Raw genomic sequence first — 12,918 nt, forward strand, 5'->3', positions numbered from 1 at the left:
GATTTCCTTACAGCATTAGCATTTTTCATGGGAAAAAATCTAGTACTTTTCAACTGTATCATACTAATTTTACATGTAACACAGGTGATGACAAATGTGAGTAAAGGGAGTAAAAAGCCAGCATACTTTAGTTACCTGAATCAAACAGCTAAAGGGTTTAGGCAAGTTGCTATGAAAGAAGGTGTGAAACACTGTTGAACCAGCAGTATACTTCCAGTGTTCTTTGGATTTAGTGAGAGAAACGGAAATGTTTTAGAGATAGAAGCACGTAATAGTGGTACTAAGGGTGTGATGATAAGGCAAGCAAAATAGGAGTGTGAAAATCTGATCGGAAGATCTTTGACGAATTTACATACGTCTTGCATGCAATTACAATCCCTATCTACTTATCTGCAGCCTTTGGTGTTAATTTGTACGGTTAAGTTGCTTCTATTATTCGTAGGATGTAAATGAGCCGAGCTGTTCTGTTCGCGAGGTTTTTTCGGATCTCGGCTCGTTAAAAAGCTCGTTCGGGCTCGTTCGTTAAGCTTATCGAGCCGAGCCCGAGCCTTATTTTGGGCTCGACAATTTTGTTGAGCCGAGCTTGAGATTAATGATGTTCGGCTCATTAGCTCGTGAACATGTTCGATAATAGGTTCGTGAGCTCGAGCTCGGCTCGTTTAGCTGGCTCGTGAGCTCGAGGTCGAGCTCGACTCGTTTAAGTGGATGATGGGGAAAAAACGGAAATTTCAGCGACGATTTTTACTAAACCGTCGCTATATAGCGACGATCTGCAATAAAACCGTCGCATATTAAATTAAGCGACGGTTTATTAAAACCCGTCGCTATTATAGCGACGGTTTGATGATAGCGACTGTTATGAATAAACCGTCGCCGATTAATATAAGCGACAGTTTTAGCAAACCATCGCTGATGGCAACGGTTTTGGGGTTTAGGGTTAGGGTTTAGGGTTTTTAGCAAACTGTCTATAAATTGTCGCGTTTAGAGTCGTTTGTAACATTTGCACTTAGTCATCCTGAGTGTTTATTAAATAGATATATCCGTTGTCCTTACAATCGAAAAAAATGTCAGAACAAACCATATTTAGACGAAATTACAAACCATTTGTGTTTCCTAATAAAAAGTACAAAATTGTTGATGTCAATCGAAAAAAGAGTCTTGGATACTACGAACCATTTGTGTTTCCTACACAAGCCTCGCAAGTTGTGTATTTGACTTATCCAACAACGAAGAGAGCAGAATCAGATTGGATGCATGTGAGTACTCTACGTAGGCGAGCTTATGTCACTGATGTTGAGCCAAATATTGAGCATAATCAAATTGATGCGAACGATGCATTTCAAAACAACGAAAGTGGGCCTCATGACATCTCAACTCAATTTCTTTTATCGTCTCAAAATCTAGTTGATGTTAATGTTATGTACGACAACGAAATTGATTTGAACTGAAAGTGAAACAGAAGAGGTTCAATATTCGAGCGACGATGTTCGTGACATTTATTGAATTGTACTTTGGAAAAAATATATATTTCATTAATTATAAATGTTAATGTTTTACAATTATTGAATTTATTTTAGCGATCACGACATGGCAGAGATCCAACGTCATGGGAGCTATACGTTCACACACATCGACATGCAGATGGATCTTTCGTTGACACGCGATCCCGCCTGCTCCACGTAAGTTTATTAAATTTCGTTATTCTCATCAACGTTACATTAAGAAAATTCAATTTGATTCTTTTTAAATCAACATCACAGGAGGAGATGGAGCGCTACATGGCTGATTCATTTTGTATGAAACACTTGTATTATTATTTGCAGATTAATAATATGATTACATTTTTCAAATTTTGTTAATTTTTTTTCGATTATACAGTACAATATATTTTTATTTCAGATTTAAATAATTATAACATTTAAAAAAAAACAATTAGCGACGGTGTTTTGTTCAAACCGTCGCGATATTAGCGACGTTTTATAATACCCGTCGCTAATGGCGACGAGTTTAACATACCGTCGCTAAAATAGCGACGGTGAAGATCGACGACGTTTTTGTCAATACCCTTCGCTATTAGCGACGCTTTAACTCATAATCCGTCGCTATTAGCGAACCGCCATTAACGAGCCGAGCTCGAGCCGAGCCCGAGCGTCATAATTTCCCAACGAGCCGAGCCCGAGCTTCAAACCTAAGGCTCGTAACGAGCCCGAGCCGAAAAAATAGTTAAACGAGCCGAGCCTGAGCCAGCTACTGTTCGGCTCGGCTCGGCTCGGCTCGGCTCAGCTCATTTACATCCCTAATTATTCGTTTGAACCTGATACCTCATTTTTTCTAAATAAGCTTCATAATAAACGACGGAGATGGGATGGGAAAGGGTCAGAATTTGCATAGTGTTTCGATTTCGTATTTCAAAATTCACGAAAATAAATGTTGACATTAATTAATTAGTGCGAACACAAACCATTTTATTCACATTTATTCCTCTCCGAGAGTTTTTTTTCCTTTTACAGCACGTTGTAAAAATATATATTTGTAAAAATATTACTAAGTTGGGCTGTGATTTTAGAAATATACAATAAAAATAACTATTTCTGTACATAGCACAATAATACTATTCAGCAGTATTCTAAAAAACTCGCTTAAGCGAGCTTCAAACTCGACAAAAACGTCACACTTCAGATAAAAGCGGTTGAATTGTAGTTTGACCGAATTAAGCATAATTAAGACATTTAATTAAGTATACGTGCTTAAGCACAATTAATCGCATATAATTATTTTTAAATTTTTTATTTTGAAGGTATGTCTTTCTATTTTAAAATAATAAATTAAATTTAGAATTTAGATGTTTATTTTTTAATTTTAATTATGATTAAGCATGTCTGATAATGATTTGACAAATATTTAACATTTTTAATGTGATCTAGTTGCAAAAAATAAAAATAAAATTTTAATTTTGAGATTTTTATGATTTTATTAATATGAGAATTAATGTATCAGAGTTAAATTTATCATATTTATGTATTATTTTATCTATTTATTGGTTTGAGATAATTACAATTACACTAAAGATAAAATACTCTTTTTCACGCTAAAGCTTGTGCTAATCTCGCTTAAGCTTGAAAAACTTAGAGCTCGATATCCACAGTTTGGGACTCTTCACACTTTTTAGAACCTTGCTATTTAGTGTTTCATTTTTTTTTTGATTCTTTAAAAAATTAAATACTAACAGTCCATACAAAAAAAATTAAATATAATATAAGGAATACCAAAAAAATGCTCCGGAAAGAGCCTTTAGTCTGACATTTTTACAAAGGAAATTACAAAATTATCATTATCGATTCAAAATAATCAGGTTTGGGTCCAGAGATGAGTTAGCAATTCACAAAGGGCCAAATTTTTAAATTTTTTCCATTTTTTGGGTCATTTTTTTGACGTTAATCATTCAACAATCACACCATCGTAGAACAACAAATCTCGTAATATAGTATAATCAAACTCGAACTATTTCATAAATAACACAAAATAACCTCGTCTTTTCAATTTAAAATCCAAAATTAAAACAAATACGAATGTGAATGCCGAAGCATTTTACAACTTAAATCAATAACAAAAATAAGATCGGTCTTGATTGAAGAGAGATTAATCACCATCTCCAAAAGTGCTTTTGTTCTTCTTCTTTTTCTTCAACTTGTTCCATGTTCATCTATGGGGATGGTGACATGCCCCGAGACCGGGGTTAGTCGACATCGACGTTGGTCAACAATCATATAATCGCCAAACAACAAGCCTCGTAGTTCAATATAAATCAAAACCAGTTTATTTCATAATTAAATCAAAATAATCTTGTCTACATCGATAAAATCCAAAACGAAATAAAATGTGTGGAAGCATTTTACAATTTGAATCAAAACTTAAGAAGAACTTAAGCGAGAAATCTTCATATCTCGAAACTTCATCACCAACCCCGAAGCATGTCTTATTCATCGTCGTATACTTGATCTTCATTCTTATCTGGAGAGAGATGTAAGGGGTGAGTGTTTTGGAAATACTCAGCAAGTGGGGGCCGATCGATTACCACAAGTACATATAAATATAATTTAAAACCCATAATGCAAACTGATTTTCAAAACGTAGTATATCATATCAGATCAGAATCGGAATCGAAATGCAAAACAGGTATTATCAGACAATTCAGAACAGAACGAATCAGAACAAACGAAAACATTGTTATTCATCTCTCTTTCCATGGTCAAATTGTACCCCATATGTTAGTCCTCTAAGGGGTAAGGCTAAAACACAGTTTTATACCCATTGAGGTGGCCAGAACACAGTTTTATACCCACTGATGGGGGCCATGTAGAACTTACAATTGTCGTTCCATATCCCAATCAAATCATAACTGTAACTGTAACGTACCGTACCGACTAGCTCCAGCTGAGATGTTAGAACTCAAGCAACAGATTAAGGAGCTTCTCGACAAGGATTTTATCTGCCCTAGTTTCTCAACGTGGGGCGCACCAGTACTTTTTGTAAAGAAGAAGGATGGGAGTATGAGACTGTGCATCGATTACCGAGAGTTGAACAAGGTAACGATAAAGAACAAGTACCCACTTCCTAGGATCGAAGACTTGTTTGATCAGTTGTAGGGAGCCACAGTGTTCTCTAAGATAGATCTTTGATCAGGGTATCACCAGCTGAAGGTGAAAATTGCAGATGTGCACAAGATAGCCTTCACGATCAGGTATGGGCATTACGAGTTCTTAGTGATACCATTCGGACTGACGAACGCTCCAGCAATTTTCATGGATCTCATGAACCGAGTATTCCAGCCTTACTTAGACCAATTCGTCATAGTGTTCATTGACGATATCCTTATTTACTCGAAGAGCCATGAAGAGCACAACCAGCATTTGAGGACAGTTCTACAGACCTTACAGAGTCGCAAGTTATTTGCGAAGTTCAGTAAGTGCGAGTTTTGGTTGGAGAATGTGGCGTTTTTGGGTCACTTGCATTGAAACATATCTCTACGCAAAATGATGAAGTTATGTATGTTCAAGTATGCAAGCATGTTTAAGAAAAGTTTATGTTGATGGCACGTCTAAGTATGTATGTACGTATGTTCAAGTTTAGTGCAAGTTCAAGTTTCAAGTATGTATGTCCTATTTTAAAGTTGCATGTGATCTTATTATGTATTATTCGTTACTTCCAGTTTATACGTGTTGAGTTTTTAGACTCACTAGACTTGATCGATGCAGGTGAGGATGTTTATGAGGAGGCTGGAGGTGGGGACCAAGGAGCAGGCTTGGACTGAGCGGGAGGCTAAACCCGAAGACCGCCCATGTTTTGAAATTTTTATGAAAAGATCAAATACTCTGATTTTATGTCTTGATTTATGATGTTTTGAACAAGTATTTTCTTTAACAAACTTTGTATTTGATCACAATTTGAAAGGGTATGTTATATTTAAGAAATTTTTTAATTTTTTCGCAAATTTTAAGTAGGAAAAGTACGGTACGTTACAGTAACGTGCCATATTTTTTACTACTAAAAATTTCCGGAAAAATTAAAAATTTCTTAAAAGGAGTACTCAACCTTCAAAATCCAATGAAAATATACCGTTCATCCATAATCTTTGCAACAAAAGATGTCAAATAAGTTGCAAAAGAAAGTACTCGTTTCAAAAACATCATAAATCATAACGTGAAATAAAAGTATTTTGCGCATTACATAAAAACTTCAAAACATGGCGGTCCTCGGGTTTAGCCTCCTGCTCAGTCCAAGCCAGCTCCTTGGTCTCCACCCCTAGCCTCCCGATAAACATCCTCACCTGCATCGATCAAGTCTAGTGAGTCTAAAAACTCAACACGTATAAACTGGGAGTAACAAATAATACGTAATAAAACCACATGCAACTTTAAAATAGAACATACATACTTGAAACTTGAACATCCACTAAACTTGAACATACGTACATAACTTAGACGTGCCATAACGTAAAACTTACATAAATAGGCTTGCATGCTTGTACATACATGAACATACGTGAACTTCATTATTTTGCGTAGAGGCATGTTTCAAAGCAAGTGACCCACCCATAACATAAATCGTCTGATCAGACTAAACCACAATATTGGGCTAACAGCGAAGAATCCACTGCCACATACATGAGATCCCCGTTCCTGTTTTAACGGGTGGATTGATCCCTGTTCATGCTTTAATGCTTTCCAATCCTGATCTAAACCCGTTCATGATTTAACGGGGTGGATTGGTCCACGTTCATGCTTTAACGCTTTCCAATCCCATACATAAATTTGGTCACAAGACATTTAGCATACCTCAAAAACTTGAAATATTTTCTTTGCACGTCGGCATACTTACTTGGTGTTGAGAAATTCATTGGATCTCACTTGGGGCCGCTACTGCACATACTAACATGAATTTAAATACTTAACTTGCATGTCTTAGATGTAGGTACTCGAGCTCACCACCTAAGTGAATAAGTAGCTTATGACATTCTAATACGCTCCGGACTTGACCTCGTTTAATCATCGAACTAAACCATGACATAAAACCCCAAAACAAATCCTATATTATTACATAAATAAATTTTAACCATCGTACTAAACCATGATATAGAACCCCGAAACAAATCCTAAAAAAAATTATTTATTTATTTTTTTTAAAGAGGGGGGCTTACGGACCCCGTGTATGGGTCCGTGTACGGTTCCAGGTAGGCATTGGAATTTTGTATTTTTGAAGAAAAATGGACACGGACTCCGTACCGGGGTCCGGGAAGGGGTCCGGGTATCCTATGTATTTGGAAATTCACGAAAATTCACGAACTTAATCATCGACCCTTTCAATCCAAGCCTAAGGACCATGAACCAACACCTCGAGACTCATCCTAGGATCCTATTACATTGATTCAAACCCGTACAAACACCCCAAGCGTCCCCAAACATCAACAAGTAACTTCAATACAACAATAACTCGTAATTCAGCATCGTTTCGCTTCCTACGACTTCTATTACATCCCAAGCCAATCCCGACCCAAACGAACCACCAAATAACACCTAAATACATCCCACAACATATCTAAATGCAGTAGCACAAGCCCGGCGATGTCCAACGAAGCCTGCAACAAATAACTTCAAGAACACATCAATACATAATTTTCTAAAAAAGCAGTTTGAGCAGTCCCACGAAAAACACCATAACTCACTCAAGTTTTATCCAAATATTTTGAATTTACTATCAAATCGAATGTATCAAAAATTTCTACAATTTTCATGTTGAAAGTTTTCTTAGAATCACCAAAAAATCGAAGTTTTAAAAATGATAGCAAAAACGAGTTTTTCAGATCCAAAAACCATTTCAAAAGTGATCCAACCATATTTGCTCAAACCCTTACATAACATACACATGATTTCCATACGATAAAAAGCAAGATATTTACTATGACAAGATCGATGCAGAAACAAAAGAATATACATGTCTTTTGATGGTTAGAAATACCAATATGACGATACCGACGCGAGGAAAGATGCGAGGTTGATGCGGGACGAACGTGACACCGTTTTCTTGCAATAAAAATCACCGAAAGCTTGCTGGAAATTCAAAAGGGAGGGCGGATGCTCAAGAGTGGAGGAACCTAGGTTTTCTCTTTTAAAAATCTGAAAATAAAATGTATAGGTGTGTGTTGTGTGTTTTGGTGTGGTAAAATCGTGTAAGTGTGTGTGAGTGTGTGTAAAGTGTGTGTGTGTGTGTGTGTTTTAATTAGGAGTAATTGGTGCTAATTTAACTAATTAAAAATGCTTACAAAAGCTAACTCACACTAATTTAGTCAAACTCCTCAATTAAAAATAAGTATACACTAAGTTTAACTTTTAAAAATCTTAAATTTACCTAATAATTAAATTAGGCTATAAAATGCTAAACTTAATAAATCATTTAAAATTCCCCAATCTCAACTCAAAATAAAAATACCGCCTTTAAAAATTTCCAAACTCGTCACCGGTCTCTATTCCTCGATCCCACCTCGAATGATCGCCTGAAACATGACACTTGAAAAACATTTTAACGTGCATCACATAAACATAAACAATTTAAAATAATACATTTAAATAAATCATGCCCTACTAAGACTCATTTTAAAATTAAATAAATGCTTTAATAATTAAATAAATGCATGGGTTATACGTGTACTGAATTTGGGTACTACAGTTCCTCCCCCACTTTTATAAATTTCGTCGTTGAAATTAGATCTTACCAAACAACTCCGGGTAGCGAATTCTCATATCTGATTTGGTCTCCCAAGTGGCATCCTCCACTGATTGATTCAGCCACTGGACTTTAACCAGCTTGGTCACCTTGTTTCGAAGTCTGCGCTCCTGTGTGTCTAGGATTTGGACAGGGCTCTCCCATAAGACAGGTCTGGAGCCAACTGTAACAGTTCATAGCTCAATACGTGTGAAGGATTAGCTAGGTATTTCCTCAGCATTGAGACGTGGAACACATTGTGTACCCCGGCCAGATTCGACGGAAGGGCAACACGATAAGCTAGTGTCCCAACTCTGTCAAGAATCTCAAACGGTCCAATAAACCTGGAATCAGCTTGCCTCTTTTCCCAAATCTCATAATACCCTTCATGGGCGCTATCTTTATAAAACGTGATCGCCTATGGCAAACTCGATATCTCTTCTCCTCTTATCGGCATAGCTCTTTTGGAGACTCTGGGCGGTATTCATTTTGTCCCGAATCCTGACCACCACATCTGCAGTCTGCTGAACTATCTCAGGACTAAGTTCCGCTCTTTCCCGGAATTCATCCCAATGAACCGGCGATCTGCACTTCCTTCCATACAATGCCTCGTAGGGAGCCATACCTATAGATGCTTGGAAACTGTTGTTATATATAAACTCCACTAGAGGTAGCTTAGATTCCCAAGTCCCCTAGAAATCGATCATACAGGCTCGCAATAGATTCTCTAAAATCTGAATCACTCGCTCAGATTGGCCATTTGTCTGCGGGTGAAAAGCTGTAGTGAATAGCAACTTTGTCCCCATGGTTGCATGGAAACTCTTCCAAAAGGACGATGTAAATCTCGGGTCCCTGTCGGACACAATTGAAACTGGGATCCCATGCAATCGAACTATCTCCTTGATATAGAGCTCCGCATACTGCGTCACGGAGAAAGTCGTCTTCACTGGCAAGAAGTGTGCCGAATTAGTTTGTCGATCCACTATAACCCAAATAGAATTAAATCCTCTGACTGACCTCGGTAAACCAACTAAAAATTCCATGGCGATATGCTCCCATTTCCACTCTGGGATGGGGAGTGTCTTAAGTATTCCTGCTAGCCTCTGATACTCTGCCTTCATCTATTGACAAGTGAGGCATTCAGACACAAATCTGCGGATGTCTTGCTTCATGCCTGGCCACCAATACAAAATCTGCAAGTCTTTGTACATTTTGGTCCCTCTGGGTGAAAGGAATACGGAGATGCACGTGCCTCTGTCAGAATATCCTCTCTGATCGAATCAACACTAGGCATCCACATTCTACATCTATATCTCACCAAACCATATGACAATGTGTAGAGTACAATGACCTTGGCTTCACCCTTCAGCCTCCATTTCTGCAACTGCTCGTCTGAAGGCTGGCCCGCACGAATACGGTCTAGCAAGGAAGATTGGACTGTCAGATTAGACAGCCTTGAAGCTCAGCCCTTGTGATAAACTTCTAAATCAAACCTCTGAACTTCAGACTGAAGAGGTCTCTGCACTGACAATTGTGATACAACGGAGACTTTTCTGCTCAAAGCGTCTGCGACAAAATTGGCTTTCCCCGAGTGGTAGCTAATTTCACAGTAATAGTCTTTCACTAACTCCAGCCACCGTCTCTATCTCATATTCAGTTCTTTCTGCGCGAAGAAATACTTGAGACTCTTGTGATCAGTGAATATCTGACACTTCTCGCCATACAAGTAGTGTCTCCAAATCTTCAACGCAAAGATAACAGCGGCTAATTCCAGGTCGTGAGTCGGGTAGTTCTTCTCATGCACCTTAAACTGCCTGGAAGCATAAACTATAACCCGACCATGCTGCATCAACACTGCGCCCAACCCGAGTTTAGATGCATCGGTGTATAATACAAAATATCATTGCCCTAATGGCACGGCTAATACCGGCGCTGAAATAAGAGCTTGCTTCAAAGTATCGAAGCTCTTCTGACAATCGCCACTCCACACATACTTAGCATTCTTCTTGGTCAGTGAAGTGAGTGGCACTACTATCGACGAAAACCCCTGAATAAACTTACGGTAGTAACGGCTAAACCCAGAAAGCTGTGGATATCTGATGCATTCTTGGGCTCAACCATTCCTTAACGGATGCTACCTTCGCTGGATCCACCCCAATGCCGCTGCTAGAAATTATATGACCCAAAAATGCTACCTTTTCCAACCAAAATTCACACTTACTGAACTTCGCAAATAACTTGTGACTTTGCAAGTCTGTAGAACTGTACTCAAATGCTGGTTGTGCTCCGCATGGCTCTTCGAGTAAATGAGAATGTCGTCAATAAATACTATGACAAACTGATCGAGGTAAGGTTGAAATACTCGGTTCATGAGGTCCATGAAAATTGCTGGAGCATTCGTCAGTCCAAATGGCATCACTAAACACTCGTAATGCCCATATCTGGTCCTGAAGGCTGTCTTGTGCACATCCGCGTCTTTCACCTTCACCTGGTGATACCCTGATATAAGACCTATCTTAGAGAACATTGTAGCTCCCTGCAACTGATTAAACAATTCTTAGATTCTAGGAAGTGGGTATTTTTTCTTGATCGTTACCTTGTTCAACTCTCGGTAATCGATGCACAGTCTCATGCTCTCTTCTTTATTTTTCACAAAAAGCACTGGGGCGCCCCACGGTGAGAAACTAGGGTGAATGAATTCCTTGTCTAAAAGCTCCTGAATCTGCTGTTTGAGTTCTAGCATCTCAGCTGGAGCTAATCGGTACGGTGCCTTAGAGATTGGCACAGTGCCTGGCATAAAATCTATTGCACACTCCACCTCTCTCTCTGGTGGAAGACATGTGACGTCGTCAAGAAAGATGTATGGGAAGTCTCTGACTACTGGCACATTTGATAATGACGGAGTAGTTATGTCAGGTGATGAAATGATGCTGGCCAAGAAAGCCTGACACCCCTTGGAAATGAGTCTCCGCGCCTGCATGCAAGAAATCATGCGAGGAAAACTCCTCCATCTAGCTGGCTCGAAGAGAAACTGCTCCATACCCAAAAGTCTTACTAGCACTGATCTCTTCTGGAAGTCAATCAAGATCCTATTCTTTGTCAGCCAGTCCATTCATAAAATAATGTCAAACTCTGGCATTGGCAACACAATCAAATCTGCATACACTAGGTTGCCCTGCAACAAATGATCGATGTCTCTGACCATGCTAGTAGCTGATAATTATTCCCCTGATGGGACTGTCACTGAATAGCTCACGTTGAGTCCAATAGACTTGACGTACAGGTGACTTGCGAACGTCTCTGAAATGAACGAGTGGGTGGCTCCTGAGTTTATCAGGGCCTTCGTGGCTAATCTCTTGATGAAAATATTCTCGGTCAGTGAAGTCGTGTCTGGGTTATCCTCCTGCGAATGCATAGCGAACACTCTACCCTGAGTCGGCTGCCTCCACTGCCGGCACTCCTTCAACATATGGTCACTTTCTTCGCACTTGAAACATTTACCTGACCCATACAAGCACTGTCCCGGGTGCTGGCGGTTGCAATTTGGGCACACCGGGTATTCTCCCGGCCTCTGAGTCGCCTTCTGCTGTGGAATAGGACCCTTGCCCTTTGGCGGTCCCTGATAAGGCCTCTTCCCCTGGTTGCCCCTGGAACTGCCTCTTAAACTGAGGTCGTTGTTGCTGCTGCTGCTGTGGGGCCTGATAGGGCCTCTGGCCTTGTCTGTCAGCTTCAATATCCCTCTGATCTTGCTCTGCCGCCAAAGCTCTTGACACGGCAACCGTGTAGGTAGTAGGACCAACAACTCGGAAGTCACGGCGCAAGACTGGGCGTAACCCATCCATAAAATACCTCAACTTACTCTGGGCATCATTAGCTATCAGGGGCACAAAGTGACACCCTCTTTCGAACTTCCTGACAAAGTCCGCCACGCTACTGTCCCCCTGTCGTAGCATCATAAACTCTCTTGTCAATTTGGATCGTACTTCTTCAGTGAAGTACTTGGAGTAGAATATCTCTTTAAAACCATCCCAAGAGAGGGTCTGCAAGTTCGCTGCCACTGACGCGCTCTCCCACCACAGTCTGGCATCCCCGGTCAGTAGGAATGTGGCACACCTGACCCTATTTCCATCGGTCAGTTCCATAAAATCGAAGATTACCTCGATGGACTTAATCTATCCCTCAGCTATCATCGGTTCAGTGGTACCCGAAAACTCCTTAGGATTCATCCTCCTAAATCTTTCATACACAGCTTCAGGTCGGGGCCTCGCCCCTGCATCTACTGCTGCCTGGTTCCCCACAAACTGTGCGAAGAACTGAGTCATGCTTGCAAGCATCTGTGCCTGCATATCTGGCGGTGGAGGTGGGGGATTGGCCCTCTCCTCATCTCGAGGCTCTTGGCCATCTTCCCTAGCTTTGCGGTTAACATTGCGTCTAGGGGACATACTGTTCCAACAATTTACCCAAAACGTAAACCCCAAATGCATGAACATGATATCAATAACATAAGATGCACGAAAATTGAACTTAAAACATAGACATGCTGAAATCATGGCTTAATGCTTATTACATAACATAACTCAAAACTTTAAAACTTACAGACTTGAGGTGTGACTTCGTGAGCTTCTTACGACTTGCAGTAGGCATAACCCTTTACAAGAA

The sequence above is a fragment of the Primulina eburnea genome, chromosome 4, assembly GCF_022965805.1.
Source record: "Primulina eburnea isolate SZY01 chromosome 4, ASM2296580v1, whole genome shotgun sequence".
Taxonomy (NCBI): Eukaryota; Viridiplantae; Streptophyta; class Magnoliopsida; order Lamiales; family Gesneriaceae; genus Primulina; species Primulina eburnea.